General features: G+C 43.9%; 1 protein-coding gene and 1 pseudogene across 2 annotated transcripts in view; one reads left to right on the top strand and one right to left on the bottom strand.

Moving 5' to 3' along the window:
• Positions 1–6,355, bottom strand: part of LOC310743513 (suppressor of cytokine signaling 1-like) — a 9,187-nt pseudogene extending 2,832 nt beyond the window's left edge. The window contains exons 1-3 of the transcript XR_014552307.1: positions 6,050–6,355; positions 4,447–4,625; positions 2,004–2,155 (exon numbers count right to left, since the gene is read on the bottom strand). The product of XR_014552307.1 is annotated as a suppressor of cytokine signaling 1-like (transcript). The remainder of the gene's footprint in view (positions 1–2,003; positions 2,156–4,446; positions 4,626–6,049) is intronic.
• The window catches only part of SERHL2 (serine hydrolase like 2), a 24,911-nt gene continuing 15,890 nt past the window's right edge, over positions 5,538–14,558 (top strand). The window contains exon 1 of the mRNA XM_083573830.1: positions 5,538–5,835. The gene's annotated coding sequence lies outside the window, so the exon portion shown is untranslated. The remainder of the gene's footprint in view (positions 5,836–14,558) is intronic.

The raw sequence follows: 14,558 nt of genomic DNA, 5'->3' as shown, positions 1-14,558 counted from the left end.
TCCGTGTATAACACGACCCCATGTATAAGACGACCCCTATTTTTTGGAGCCCTCAACAGTTGCTGAGCTTCTTTTGTAAGTTCGCTGAGCTGTTGAGCAGCTTTTCGGTGATCCCTCACTCTGGCTGACGGAACTGGTGCCGTAATACACCACGTACTGGCACTCACCGAATACTCTTCCTAAGCTGGGAAGAACAGGTAAGCAGCCTCCTCTCCAACATTTCCCTGCTACTGCCGCAGCACCAGCCCTCACTTACTTAGCATATTAACCCGTGTATAAGATGACCCTCAATTTATCACAAAAAATTCAAAAAAAAAGGTCGTCTTATACATGGAAAAATGTGATAAGTTGTGCATGTATATAACACCTTGAGCTCCTTGAAGGAAGGTAGGATATAAGCTTCAGAGAAAGGAAAAGAAAAAAAGGCTTCTTACACCATTTGTCCTAGCCTATAGTATACTACAAGGGATTATATTTTTGAGATATTCTTAACATGGGAGATGGATTAAAAAGGAAACAATGTGAGCCCATTAGCAATACTGATGTAAAATTAAAAGAGAATCTCTGGAGTGGAATCTAAAGCAAACATATTCACATCCTGGTGTTAGGGGAATGCTTTTGTGGGGCATCAAAAGAAGATTAGATAGACAGACAGACAGACAGATAGCTTCTTTTATGGCTTTTGATGGTTCATGCCTACTCAAGGGCACTGCAAAGGTCACAACTATTGCTCAGGGCAGAGTCTGAAATCAGTGGTCTCTGTGTGCACACACCAAAGGATGGAGAACAGTTTGAATTTTAGGAGTAAGAGAAAGAGTTCCAAGTTTTGCAGCTGGTAGGCAAAAAGCAAACTAGAGTGGTGATGAGGAGTTGCAAAATCAACCCAGATTCAACTTAAGACTCGTCCCACCTTGCATATTTGTAAATGAACAGATAGAAGTAGATCCTAAAACAAAATGTTGCAGTGTGAAAAGTTTGTATTCAGGATTCCTTCCAGCCACAGTTTTTTTCTAGGATACTCCATTCTATTACCACCACCCTCCTTCCCCTCCTCCACTCCATGCGCACATACTCACCATCCTGTGACCACTGAACACGCTCCATCTTCACTGGGTTGTTGAAGAATTTTTTCTCTTTTAGTTTTTCCCCTGAAGTTGCTTTGCATGTTTGCAAAGCATGGGTTTCCCCTAGCCTGTTGACATGAATGGAGCCATTCTCCCCACCCCAAAAAGTTTCTTTGTACTTTTGCAAAACTTGGGTTTCCCCCCAAGCCTCCTGCTATCTCCCATTTTGCCTACATAAGGATTGTGATTCTGAGAAAATGTTCCTTTTCACACACGGCAATAAAAAAACACAATTTCTCCAGTATTCTCTCCTTATAAGGGAACTGACCCAGAAGTGCATTAATTCTTGGGGATGTGAAAAAAGTTGCTGAAATTATGGAATTCAAGAGCAAAGAGAGAGAGAGGCCATGCTCTGACCAAGCTGCAAATACTGAGTAGACGTGGGCTGCGCTGCAAAATCAGTTCCTGTCGCACAGTATGACTGGCACAAAGAACAGTTATATATGAACTGGGACTTTTGTACTCCCCATTTGCTCTCCTGATTGGGGCGGCAGGGGCGGGGAGAGAACCTGATACTACAAACAAAAAAGTAACTCCCAAAGTCTGACTCTAGACTGGAGCAGAAATGAAGTTTGCCAACTGAGAGGCATCTTATCACACAAAGATGATACTGAAAGTCCAAACTGTGAAGGTGAAGAATCTTAGCTAGCAAATTTATTGTTCTGCACTGTTGCGTGTGTGTGTGTTGAGTTTTTATGTTGCTGTGCACTATCCTGATATTCTATGAGAGGGCGGTACATAAATACTTTAAAAAATAAACAAATAGCAAAAATGATAAGAGGGCCTAAAATATAGAAGCTGCAAACATCGAAAAGCATAAGAGATACTAGGGGAGAAAGCAGCACAGCAGAACAGGAGAGAACATGCATTATCAAGTACCTTGAAAGCAGTTCTTGGAAGCGTGCTGACTCAAACTCGTATGAGAGGTTCTTCCTGCTAACAGACTGTCAGCTCCCCAACGAAGTATAGCCATGAAGAGCGGCTGCCAGTCTATAATTAAACCGCCAGAGAAAGCCTGTGATATCTTCACACTGATTAAAAAGGCAGAGAGAGAAAACGATAGCACCTCCAAATGCATGTTACCTTTTTTTATTTAGTTTACAAGTAATTATTATAAATGAATTATGCGATTGAAATAATCACATCTTGCAATGTTATGAGACATTTGATTATAAGTATAAAACAGCAATGAAGATCTAATCATGGTTATTTGAGGCAGTAATCTGTTCTATACAGCCACTTCAAACTCAGAATGGGGTCAGCTGTCCTTACAGAAAGATAAGCATGGGCTCCACACTTAAGGAAAGATGCTACCTTGGACTTATTAATTTATGCCACTGGCATCAATGCACAAGGTAGGAATGCAGGAATTTTGGGGTTATGCATCGGTTCTGTGACCGAACAGGAACATTATAGGAATGTGTTGCCAATGCAGCCAAAGGAGGTTCATTTGTTTTATTTCTCAATCCGAACAAAATGGAAGATGGTTTATTCATCAAAATGTTAAGTTTTTTGAGTCTTAACATTCGAGTAAAGCATTTGGATCTACTATTTTGGTTACAATGCAGCACTCCTCATCGGACTATGTTGGACAACTATTTAATACCAACAACAGTGCACCAAATTACACCCCACACTCATATTGTGACTGACCAGATTTTGTTACAAACTAATGCAAAGTGGTAAGTGGTGCTACTCTATGCTTGCCATACGTCAGGAATATTCCTGACATGTCCTGGTTTTCGGGTGTAAAAATGGTGCCCGGGGAATTTTGCCGAACAGTCAAAATGTCAGGGAAAACCCGGATGTATGGCAATGCAATGGAAAAAGCAGCGTAAACAGCTCAAAATATCACTGTTTTTGGGTTAGGTTTCCCCTCAAAAGCTTATTTTCTTTTTAAAATCTCAACAATTTTACTTTTTTAATTTTACTTTTTGAAATATGGCAACCTTCCAGCTGCTCTTGAGAACATAGATATGTTCATATTCATTAGTCACCTGCTCTCAAAATACCAATATTATACCAAATGGATATAGTCCGAACTTCGTAAATCCATATGACCCCACTTTTTCCACACAGGAACACAGAACATAGCAGCTCCAAATTATATCTTTTACTAAGGGAGAACTCCCTCAAAATTCATGCCCAAGAAATCTCACCCTTCCCCTAACCCTTCCTAGCATCTTGCCCCCACATTAATGGGGCGGAAGCACTTTGGAGCACATAGAGACTAGAACACCATTTTAGGAATGCAGATAAAATAACAAAAATACTGACAATACAGCACATTTTAAGGAAAGGCGAAGGATGTTTTGAACAATGACTGCAATGGCACTTTTTGTGTTCCCCAATAAATTGGTATTCAGAGGCACGTGGGCTCCGATACTGGAGGTAACAGAGTTATCCTGACTAGGAGGAGCCTTTACAGCCACCCAAGGAGGCAGCCATTACTGTCACATTGTAGTAGTGAATTGTGCTGTGAAGTCTTTCCTTTTGTCCGTCCTATATCTCCCAAGATTCAGCTCTAATTTCACGAGAGAGGAAGAAAACACTTTCCCCAATCAAATCAATTTTCTAAACCAAAAATCCGCAACCATTTTAACTTCTCACAGGGGACTGTTTTGGTTGCCCTTTTCTGAACTTTCTCCAGCTCCACAAAACCCCTTTTGAGGTATAGCATCCAGTAGACAGTATTCCAAGCGCTAAGCTCCTCCTGCTCCAAACGATCCCATCCTTTGCAATTACTCAGGCACAAGCAACATAAATATTAGTACTAGCTTAGTAGTACTCAGTAGTACCAGCTTACAGCCAAGAGCTTGCTAACAAATCCAGTATTACCATACATAGAAATTCCTAGATTTCAAAATATAATTATATTTTGAATAAAAACACTAGTTACAATGCCCCCTATATTACAGCACCTGCATTTTACAATTATTTTCAGATTACTTGGCAACTGAAGAGCAGTCTTCCAAGTGACCAACAAACGAACGCTTGCTTTGATAGAAGCAGATTATGTGTTTAAAACAGGGCATGGCAAGATAATACTAGGCAGCCATTTCTCAGGGATGCGTTTGTTACAAAATCCAGCACCGAGCACAGGACTGGATTAAAGGATCTCCAATGCCCCATCCAGCTCCAATTTTATGCTTTTCTAAGCTTTGAAGAAGAACTTCAAGGAGCTCCCAGTGAACTAGCCTGGGTTTAGCAAGCCTATGCCAAGTGGGAGCCCCTAAAGTGGTAGCACAATGCACAGAAGCGACACCAACTGTTCTAAGTCACATTGCAAAGACTTTAAAGCAACAATCAGATGCATACTTACTTAAGTGGCATATGTCTCAGTGAAGAAAGAGGACCCTTCTTCCAAGTAAACATCTGGGGCAAGACGACCAGGAAGACCATTCAGAGGATGAAGAAAGTGGACACAGAGCATCTCTCTCACCCTCTTTGTAATATTAGAACCCACAGCCATCCAATGAAGCTGAATGTTGGAATTGGCTCCTAAAAAGATGCAGCAATAACCACCAGCTTTAAAAGAGAGTTAGGCAAATCCATGGAAGATACAATGGCTATTATCTTCAATTCCTGGGGTCAGCAAACTTTTTCAGCAGGGGGCCAGTCCACTGTCCCTCAGAGCTTGTGGGGGGCTGGACTATATTTTGAAGGGGAAAAAAATGAACGAATTCCTATGCCCCACAAATAACCCAGGGATGCATTTTAAATAAAAGCACACATTCTACTCATGTAAAAACATGCTGATTCCCAGACCATCCACAGGCTGGATTTAGAAGGTGACTGGGCTGGATCCAGTCCCCAGCCTTAGTTTGCCTACCCATGCCCAATACCAAAGGCAGAGTCCCGATGACTAGGAACCACAAGTGGGGAGTATCTCTTGCACTCAGGCCCTACTTGTTGTGAGCTTCCCATAAGCATCTGGTTATCTACAGCGAGAACAGGAGGCTGGACCAGACTGGTCTTGGGCCTGATCCTGCAGGGGCTCTTCTTGATTCGGCGATTGCCACCAGATTTCTACAGCTTTCTAGGGTTAGCTGCTCTAAATCAAGTCCGGACTTCTAAATCAAGGGCACGGTGTTTGCAACACCAACATCTGTTCTTGTTTAACTACTTCTGCAGTCTCTCTTCATCTCCAGGAGCTATTAAAAAAGGCTTTGAGGTTAGCCACTGCTTCCTTCCCGAGATGTGACTCAAACAACCCGTTTGAAGCAGGCAGGGGTAACTAACAGCACAGCCTTCCATCGGAGGGGGAGGGAGACAGAAGCGGGGAACCAGGTCTCTTTCCACCGCACGGTTCCCGCCGCCAGATCAGCTCGCAGGAACACCCCCCACTAATTGGTCCCAGCTGCGGATCCTTCCGCGGCATTCCTGCCTGCCTTGGCGGCGCCCGGGCAGCCGAGCGCTTTGTCTGCGGGGCTGGCGGCTGACTCCGCGGGCTCCCGGGCGCCTTCGAGCGCGGGAGGGGAGCCGGGCGCACCGTTTGTGTGCTTCGGCAGCGATCGGAAAGCCTTGCGCGGGAAAACAGAAGCAACACTTAGGAGAACGGCCAGTTTTGTCAGTTATAGATATAGGGCTGGATCCAGTCTAAGTCCATTGAACTTAGGTCCCAGTCAGGATTTAACATCAGCACCTTCGATTTCAAGGAGACCCAAACTTAACTTGCTTGCACCCGGATCCTAAGCACGGCTACTCTCTAGTAAGTCTTATGAATTCAATGGGGATTCCTCCCAGGTATGTGGGGTTAAGTTTGCAGCTTCAGTCTGGCTCTTACTTTCATGACGTCCGTGGCTTAACTGGTAGGGGAACCAGATATTCCCTATAACCCCCCCCCCAAAAAAAACTCCGCTTCCAGTCGCCCCCCCTTCCCTGAAGCAGCTCAAAAAAACACAAAAGGAACTTTGCGTACTTACTTCATTGCACTTTGCTACAAAGCAGGCGAATCTTTTCGCTGGCTTTCCTCTTGCTGGAGAACCCTGAAAGGTTTGAGCATGGAGAAAGAAATGTACTCAATTTGCAAAACTGTGAATGCCTCTCTTTGGCTGTTTAATGGGGGTAAACCCCCACCAAACCTCTCGATTTCTTTTTGCAGTGAAGGGTGGGAGAAAAAAGTCCCGCCCCCCCCAATCGAGTAATTAAAAAAATAAGACAAGGAACCAAATGAAGAGTAAGATTTGGGAACTGCGGAGCTGTTCCGAGCGAGAGCAACGCGCAGCTCCAGCTCCAGCTCCCGGCGGAGGGGGGGCAGCAGTTTTGCAGCGCGTCGCGTGCGGGAAGCTTGCGCGCTGCCCAAGGAACCGGCCTCCAAGTTCCTCGTTCCAGGAATGGGCACTTAAGGGACAACTCGCAATTGCCCCCCTTACTCAGAAACGCAGAGGAGGGGGGCTTCTTCTTCCCTACTCCGCTTCTTCTCCCCGCCCGTGTGACGCAACAGAAGGTGCCCATTAATGCAAAATCAAAAGAACATGTTCGAAATGAGGGGAAATGCTTGCATTAATGACCGCCAGTTGATAATTAGCATTCCCACTGCACGGATTTCGGCGCTGAAGCAGGGCCCGTCAAGTGTTCCAGCCCCATCTGAGAAACTTCCATTAATTTTGTACAATGCAGAGTTCTCTTGTTCTGCCGTTCCTCCCAGGAGCTCAAGGCAACATACAGGGTCTCTCTCTCTCTCTCTCTCTCTCTCTCACACACACACACACACACACACTTTATCATCTTCACAACAATCCTGTGTTAAGTGAAGAGAGAGCAATTGGCCCAAGGCCACCTGTCCTAGCGCCTGATGCTCTGTGCACTTGAGGCTGCTACAGAGCGGGGCAAGCAAAATCCTACAAGCTACAAAAGCAAATTTAATGCCAAGGATTAGAAACCGGTAGCTGTTTACTCGTTTGCTTTTTAATGATTCAATTGATAAATTAATTCAGTTTAAATACATTTATTAACTACTCTGTCTTTTTAGCCCACATATTTTTAGCCCACCTTTCAATGTTTTTTATTTAAATACTCAACGGGGGGCTTCCAACAACATCCTTAAAAAAACAAATCTGATAACAGTCACAACAGGTCACAACAACTTAAGCACCCCTTAAAATCTCAAGCATGCAGGGCAGCGGCAGGACAGGGAAGGTCATATCTTTTTTTTATTATTCAAAGTTATAACAGAACATATTTTCCAAAAACATATCCTTATTCCCCCCCATTTTTCCTCCCCCCACCCCCCACAAAACCCATCCACCACCCCACCCGACTTCCCTCAGTTCCAGTCTTTGGTTTCTCCAATAAAGCTATTTTCTGCATGTTACAGAGTTGTATAGATCCTCCAACTGTTTAGCTAATTATTATCAGTAAAAAATTGTGGATGTTTATTCAAAACCTGCCAAGGAGTCCAGTTCACTTTGTTGCGTCTTCAAATACTTTGTGAAAGGTTCCCATTCATCCTTAAAGTCACAGTTATCCTTGTCCTGTAGCTTATGTGTCAATTTTGCCAGTTCTGCATAATCCATCAATTTTTCTTGCCATGATTCTTTAGTTGGGATTTCTTCAGTTTTCCATCCTTGTGCTACCAGAACTCTCGCGGCCGTTGTCGCATACATGAAGATGTTTTTCAACTTTTTTGGCAAGTCTTTCCCTACAATCCCCAACAAAAATGCCTCGGGTTTTTTAACAAATGTTAAATGGAACATTTTCTTCAGTTCATTGTATATCATTTCCCAAAATTTTTTAATTACTTTACAATCCCACCACATATGATAAAACGTTCCCTCCTTTTCCTTACACTTCCAACATATGTTTGAACTAGTTTTGTACATTTTCGACAGGGAAGGTCATATCTTAACCATATGACAGGTCATCAGAGCCAGAGCAAAGTCAAGCCTTACTAGGCAGAGAGTTCCATACTGTCGCTATTGCCACAGAAAGCACCTTATCCTATGTACCTGCTGGATGTGCTCGCTCAGCCAGGGTCTTAAAGAGCAGGGAAGCTCATAAGGGAGAAGGCAGCATTTTAAGTATTTGTAGTCTGCTTTTCACTCTAGTCCCAAGGCAGCAGACAGTAACATTAAAGCACAATTACCATAATATTAATAGCAATCAAAAATAAAATCAGCAGCAAAAGCAAAAATAAATAGAATAATATAATAGACCCAAGTTGTTTTCAGCTTTAAAGGGTTAAAAAATCAGCACTTTGAATTGTGCCTGGAAACAATCCAGAAGCTGATGCAACTATTCTAACAGAGGTGTAATGTGCCTCCTCCCCAAGAACTAGCTCCTGGTAACATACTATCAGATTCTGGGCCAGTGACCCATGCCTGGATGTTTTTCAGAGGTGGTCCATGTAGAGCACATTGCAGTAATCTGGTCTTGATAGAACAGAAGGGGGTGTCACCATGGATAGCTACAGGGCTTCTTTTTCAGCCAGAACTCAGCTCCGGCACCTCTCAGGTGGGTGCCATTGTCATTCTAAGAAAACAAGGGAGGTGTTCATGGAGAGTTCTGGCACCTCTTTTCCTAGAAAATTGGCACTAGATAGATCTGACTTCTCTAGGAACAGATGCAGCTGGAACACCAGTCCAGAGTGACCAAAAGCGCTCTTGGCAGCAATCAAGAGCAGACAAGAATTGAGGTTTGCGGGTAGTTGACTTTGTACCTCCTATGTATCCTTTCCATATCATCGGACTTCACAAACTGAGAAGTATTCATGACATGCAGTTGCTGAAGTTCCATCCACTGGATTTGCTCTAACTGTGGCATCCAAGTTGCACCAAATTGTACAGGGACTCAGGAAGGGGTGTGTGTGTGTGTGTGTGTGTGTGTGTGTGTGTGTTGCTGGGTAGAGAGAAACTTTTCTCCCTCTCAGTATTACAACCCACAACCATCCAGTGAAGCTGAATGTTAGAAGATTCTAAACAGGCAAAAGGAAGTATTACTTTACACAATGCATAGTCAAACTAGAATTCAATACCGCAAGAGGTCCTAACACAAACTCTAGTCTAAGCCTCCTTTCTCCATCTCTAGTCTCCACCACACCTACCAGTTCATCACCCCAAGTTCTGCCTGGTGGGTGGGGGTGCTCAGGAGTACCTTCTGTCAACCACCCAGGCCATTTATTGATTCCAGAGATCAACCAAGGCTTTGACAGAAGCACCTGCCAAGGAGACAAAACAATCCTCCTGAGTCATCAGATGGTTTCTGGGTTTCCATATGTTTCTACCCTACTTGTGCAATTGCTGCCTAGGATTTTGAGTCTCTGGATAAATTACCAAAAGCTAGAAATCTCAAAATAATACTGAAATACAATGCACCTGAAATATGCTTGTAACCAGTGTATATGGTGCTGGTACTCACCATGAGATTGTTATAATAAATGCCACACTTTAAACATTTTTGTAGGGGGAAGCTGCCAGTACTGTACTGGAGTATCCCCAGGAAAAAACCCACTGCTTGTAACATTTCCCAAACAAATATTATTTGGAATATATTCATAAAAATTGTAACACTGCTATATACCTGGGATTGTTTAAAAAAGGAAAGAGGGCTGTAGCTCTTTTTAATAAGTAGATTTACACTACATCTTTCTCTTTACAGCTTCCTTTAAGAATCCTTATATTTTGGTAAGTGAAAGATTGAGCCAATTTTCCTCCTGCCAGGAAGCAGATTAGTGGGTCTTTTCACAGAAGCTCCTCCCCTCCTTCTTTCTCTAGGACAAAACCAGTTCATTAAGGAACTGTGACAAAGGCTTTCCAGGAAAGTGATTCCTTTTTGATGCTGGTGGAGAAAGAACCAAAGCCCATGACACACATTTCTCCCTGTCCAAATGGGTTATCATGCTTGTTTGATCCCTATGTCCCTATACATGTCTGAAACCTGAAAGCCCATCTGGAACCCAGGTGGCTGGTGGGATTTTGCTGTGGTGCCAGAGTGATCATGTATTAAGTCAGGTATTTCTGGGGTTACTCAAGGATACACAGTACTGGCACCTTTCCCTCCCTACACTGGTCAAAATCGTAGCACTGTAACAATGTCATGGTGAGTATTGGCACATTTCCTCCTCCCTCCCCCGAAGAAAAGCACTGGGTATAGGACGCAGGTGGCGCTGTGGGTTAAACCACAGAGCCTAGGACTTGCCGATCAAAAGGTTGGTGGTTCGAATCCCCGCAACGGGGTGAGCTCCTGTTGCTCTGTCCCAGCTCCTGCCAACCTTGCAGTTTGAAAGCACCTCAAAGTGCAAAAAGATAAATAGGTACCACTCCGGCAGGAAGGTAAACAGCGTTTCCGTGCGCTGCTCTGGTTCGCCAGAAGCGGCTTAGTCATGCTGGCCACATGACCCGGAAGCTATACGTCGGCTCCCTTGGCCAAAAAAGCAAGATGAGCGCTGCAACCCCAGAGTCGGTCACTACTGGTCAGGGGTCCCTTTACTTATAGGGCAGGTAAAGCTGAGCAGAAAGAGGGCTTGCAAAACCCCAAGTAAAGCCCCTATATGGTGCTTTGTAAGCCCCAACAATCAGCTGATCATCAGTGCTTGCAAAGCACAGGGCTGTGCCTTTGCCGGTTTAATTGCAGACCACATGGGCAAAAATGGGCCACCTGATGTCATTGTGATGCCAGATGATTGTTATGGAAACCTTTGCTTTTCTTAATATTTTATTTGTGCTGGAGAACAGACTCCTGTCAGTCCAGCGCAGCTGGCACCCCAAAACTAGTAGGTTTAACCAGATCAGTAGGACCACATGAGGAACTCTGTAGTTTCAGTAATATAGGGTATCCTGTACAATTCCTGGGAGGGAAAGAGGAAATCAGAGCTTTTCCAGAAAAGAGATTTTATTCATGGAGCAACTGCAAGATCAATTACCGAAAACTATCCCAGATGGGAGGGGGAAGCAGCAGTGAGCCAAATGCAGTATAGTGTATATGGAGAGAAAAGGGTGAGAGCTGGCAGCACTGACAAGAGGGAGAAATCGAGAGAGGGGAAGAGGGTGCTGGTTGGTTTTTAAACTTTCCTTCCTTGCAATTTGTCAAAAGCACTTCAGCAGAAGAGAGAACGGGGATCCTCCATGAGAGGGTAAATCCAAGGGCAAATGAAGCTCATGTTCCCAGATTGTAGCAAGAAAACACCATGGAGCACAGTGGTGCAAAGTCATCACCAAAGAGTGGCTTCCAGGAGTAAGTTAGGCGAAGTGTCTATGGACCAGTTTGTCCAAAAAATGTATGAAAGTCCAAAGGTTCATGAATTCCAGAGTTGCACTAAGCCAGTATTTGAAAAGGCCAGTCCAACAATGCATCTGTCAATAGAAGTGCTTTTGAAATCGTGCTGCATTTGGAGAGGGGGTGGTCCAAGGTCAGCTATGGACAAAAACCCCTGTTGCTCATTCTCAATACTGTAGAGAGGTTCTAGGCACTGGGTATGTGTAAGTCTGGTGCTAGGTAGAAGATCACACAGAAGAGGTCAGTCTCTTGGTGTTATCTATTAACCAGTGAGTATTATTTTGTCTGAATGGATGCAGAAGAGAAACTGGCCTTGCAGTGTCTTGATAGTCAGCTGTGGGCAAGTTGTAGAGTGAGAGACAATATAGGAAAGCAAAAACACAATGGAGCTGAGCTAGTGTTCTCTAGCAGCAGATTATGTGTTTCTGAATGCCCACTGTTGGTTTGACCAAGGCATGAATTCAGGACCACCTTCATCAGCCTTGGAAACCTCTATCTTCATGTCCTTCCCTGTTTTATCTCCCTCCTGTTGCGTTTCAGATTGATAGTTACTCAGCGTAGGGACTTGTCCGCTAATACTTAAAGCACCATGCACATTGATAGTGCTATTTGATAATTTGATAATAATTTATTATTTATACGCCACCCATCTGGCTGAGTTTCCCCAGCCACTTTGGGAGGCTCCCAGTATAGTGCTGCCAGGTAGCCTTGCCCCCTTGAATAGCCAACTAGCCAGGGAAGGAGAAAGAAAAGTGTGCTCCCACCACCACCACCGCAGGTGACTACCCCAGGTAAAAACAAAAAGGGGGGCACAAGCAGTGGAGGGGAGGAGAAGAGGGATGTGGCCATGGTAACTTCCCCCCTCCCCCCAAGCAAGCACCTTGCCGAAGGCCCCCCTCAAAGCTGGCAGCACCTCTGTTAGCCATTCAGAAAACGTCAGGGAAAATGCTTTAATAATTAAGTTACCATGGAAACACACCACCAAACTTTCCACACTCTTTTGTTAAGTCTAAGGCCCAGACCAGATATTGCCTCAGGGCAACCTGCACTGAATAGCTCTATTCACAGGAGACAATGTGTTTTATTTAGACATATGCAGGGAATTCAGTTTTATTTTCTGACATTTTGGAGATAATAGAGACTATATTTTATTATAATGTTTATGGTTCTTATAATTTTTCTACCCTCCCCTTTTTTTGGTAAGAGTTCAGGAGTGTCAATGTGTAAATAGAATAAAGCATGAGGTAATAGGTACTTGCCTTTTCATAAGTTCTCCCTCACCTTCCTAAGAAGGGAGAGTACTCCTGTTTTGGTCCTGCTTGTCAGTTTCCCACAGGCATCTGGTTGGCCACTGTGAGAGCAAGATGGTGGACTAGATGGGCCATTGGCCTGATCCAACAGGCTCTCCTTATGTGGTAAATGAAAGATGGAGAACCTGTAACCCTCAAGATATCATTGAACTCCTCCTTGTGTTATCCCTGAGCACTGGCCACCTTAGTCATGAATGATGGCAGCTGGAGTTCAACATCTGGAGGGCCAGAGGTTCACCATCTTTGTGCTAAATTGCTGCCAGAAGGATGATTATGCCTATTGAGGCCTGTTCAGTTGTTTAAATTTTTAAAAGATGAGTAGTACTATACATAAATATAGTAAGAATGGTGAAATGGCAGCAGGATCTGGGTACCAACACCTTTCCATCCTCCCTCTTTCTTCTCTCCCTGTCACCACACATATATAGAACACAGCTCATGATATTTGGTGACTGAGATGGACAGGATGGCATGTGTGCACATTGACTGGAATGACAATGTCATCTTACTTCAGTCCTTTCAGTGGATCAGTGTGGCTCACTGCACCTGAGGGCAGTGGGCTCTCTCAAGAGGCAACACATAGGCTGCAACTCTGTTCTCTATCACCTCCCTGCTGCTCCTTGCCTGTCAACAGCTGCTGCCTGAGGCAGCTGCCTCACTCTGGCTAAGGGTAAGGCTGGCTCTGAATGCAGGAGATGTTGCTTCACAAGAGATTTCCTGTTGATGCTTAATCTGATGCTCCATCTGTTAAGTATATTACATTCTGTTAAGTATATTACATTCACTTTTCCGAGCCTGTTCCCTTAAATGAACATTGATTCCCTCGTTGATGATGTGATGCTTAGATCATTCAGCTTGTCCAGTAAAAATCATTTACTAGGATTATTTTGAATGAAGAGGTGTGTGGTATTCATTGCTTTCCAGTAAGGTCCGAGTTCCACTAAGAGCTGATTGACTTAGTGTAACTTGGATCTCATGGGAAAGCTGCTAAATACCGCACACAAACCTGATCCATTCAAAATAATCTTTGCAAATGAATTTTACTAGGATTGATCTAGTTTTTAAAGTGTTGATTCAATGTCAGGCAACCTCTGAATTATTTGCCGGCTAAGCCTGATAGGTGATGTTTCTATGGACTATTAAGCTAGAGCTGTGCTTGTACCAGAGCCTTGCTTGTCACAGTTTCCTCTCAAATATTGTGGGGAACCATGCATTTGTGTTAAACAAATGTGAACAGGAGAAACAATTACTACTTTCCACACTGGTCTGCAGTCTTCATTCTGGCCAGGCTGATGTGCCTTACCATAAATTCTGTGCCAACAGGAATTCAGAAGGTAAAGCTTTTCCTGGCATGCGCAAGAATCAGAGGACATTTCATCTGCTTCTGATGACACAACAGTTAAAGGCAGCAGGCCAGAGCACTGCTAGAAAAAAGCTGGCAGCTACAACTCCAGCTCAGAAATGAAAATGTTTCACTGGCCACATGAAAATGTTTCACTGGCTTTTGCTGCAAACAAGAGAATGGAGCCTTTTACTGTACCACTGTGGATTGATATGAATCCATAGTGACTCCTGTTGTTCCCCATCATTTTTTGCTTGCTAATTATAACGGGACAGCAATTATTCTATTTAACTTTCAAGGCTGAACTCACCTGTAGTGGCCACCAGGGGAGGCTACATTGGACCACTGGAGCTGTTAGCTTCAATTTATGTGTTTTGTTACGAGCAAAATGTCTCTCATTGTGACAAGAAGGCTTGAATATACCCAGGAAACTGAGGTTTTGGATGCAGTGCTTATAGGGATAACAATGTGTACGCATAGGCACACACCCAGGTGTGTGAAGGCTAGGCTACCCAGTATCAGGGATGGAAACAGATAGTATCCAAACTGCAGCAGTTTAGTTCAGTC

The sequence above is a fragment of the Podarcis filfolensis genome, assembly GCF_964270895.1.
Source record: "Podarcis filfolensis genome assembly, chromosome: 10".
Lineage (NCBI taxonomy): Eukaryota > Metazoa > Chordata > Lepidosauria > Squamata > Lacertidae > Podarcis > Podarcis filfolensis.
This window is presented reverse-complemented; position numbering and strand designations above follow the sequence as displayed.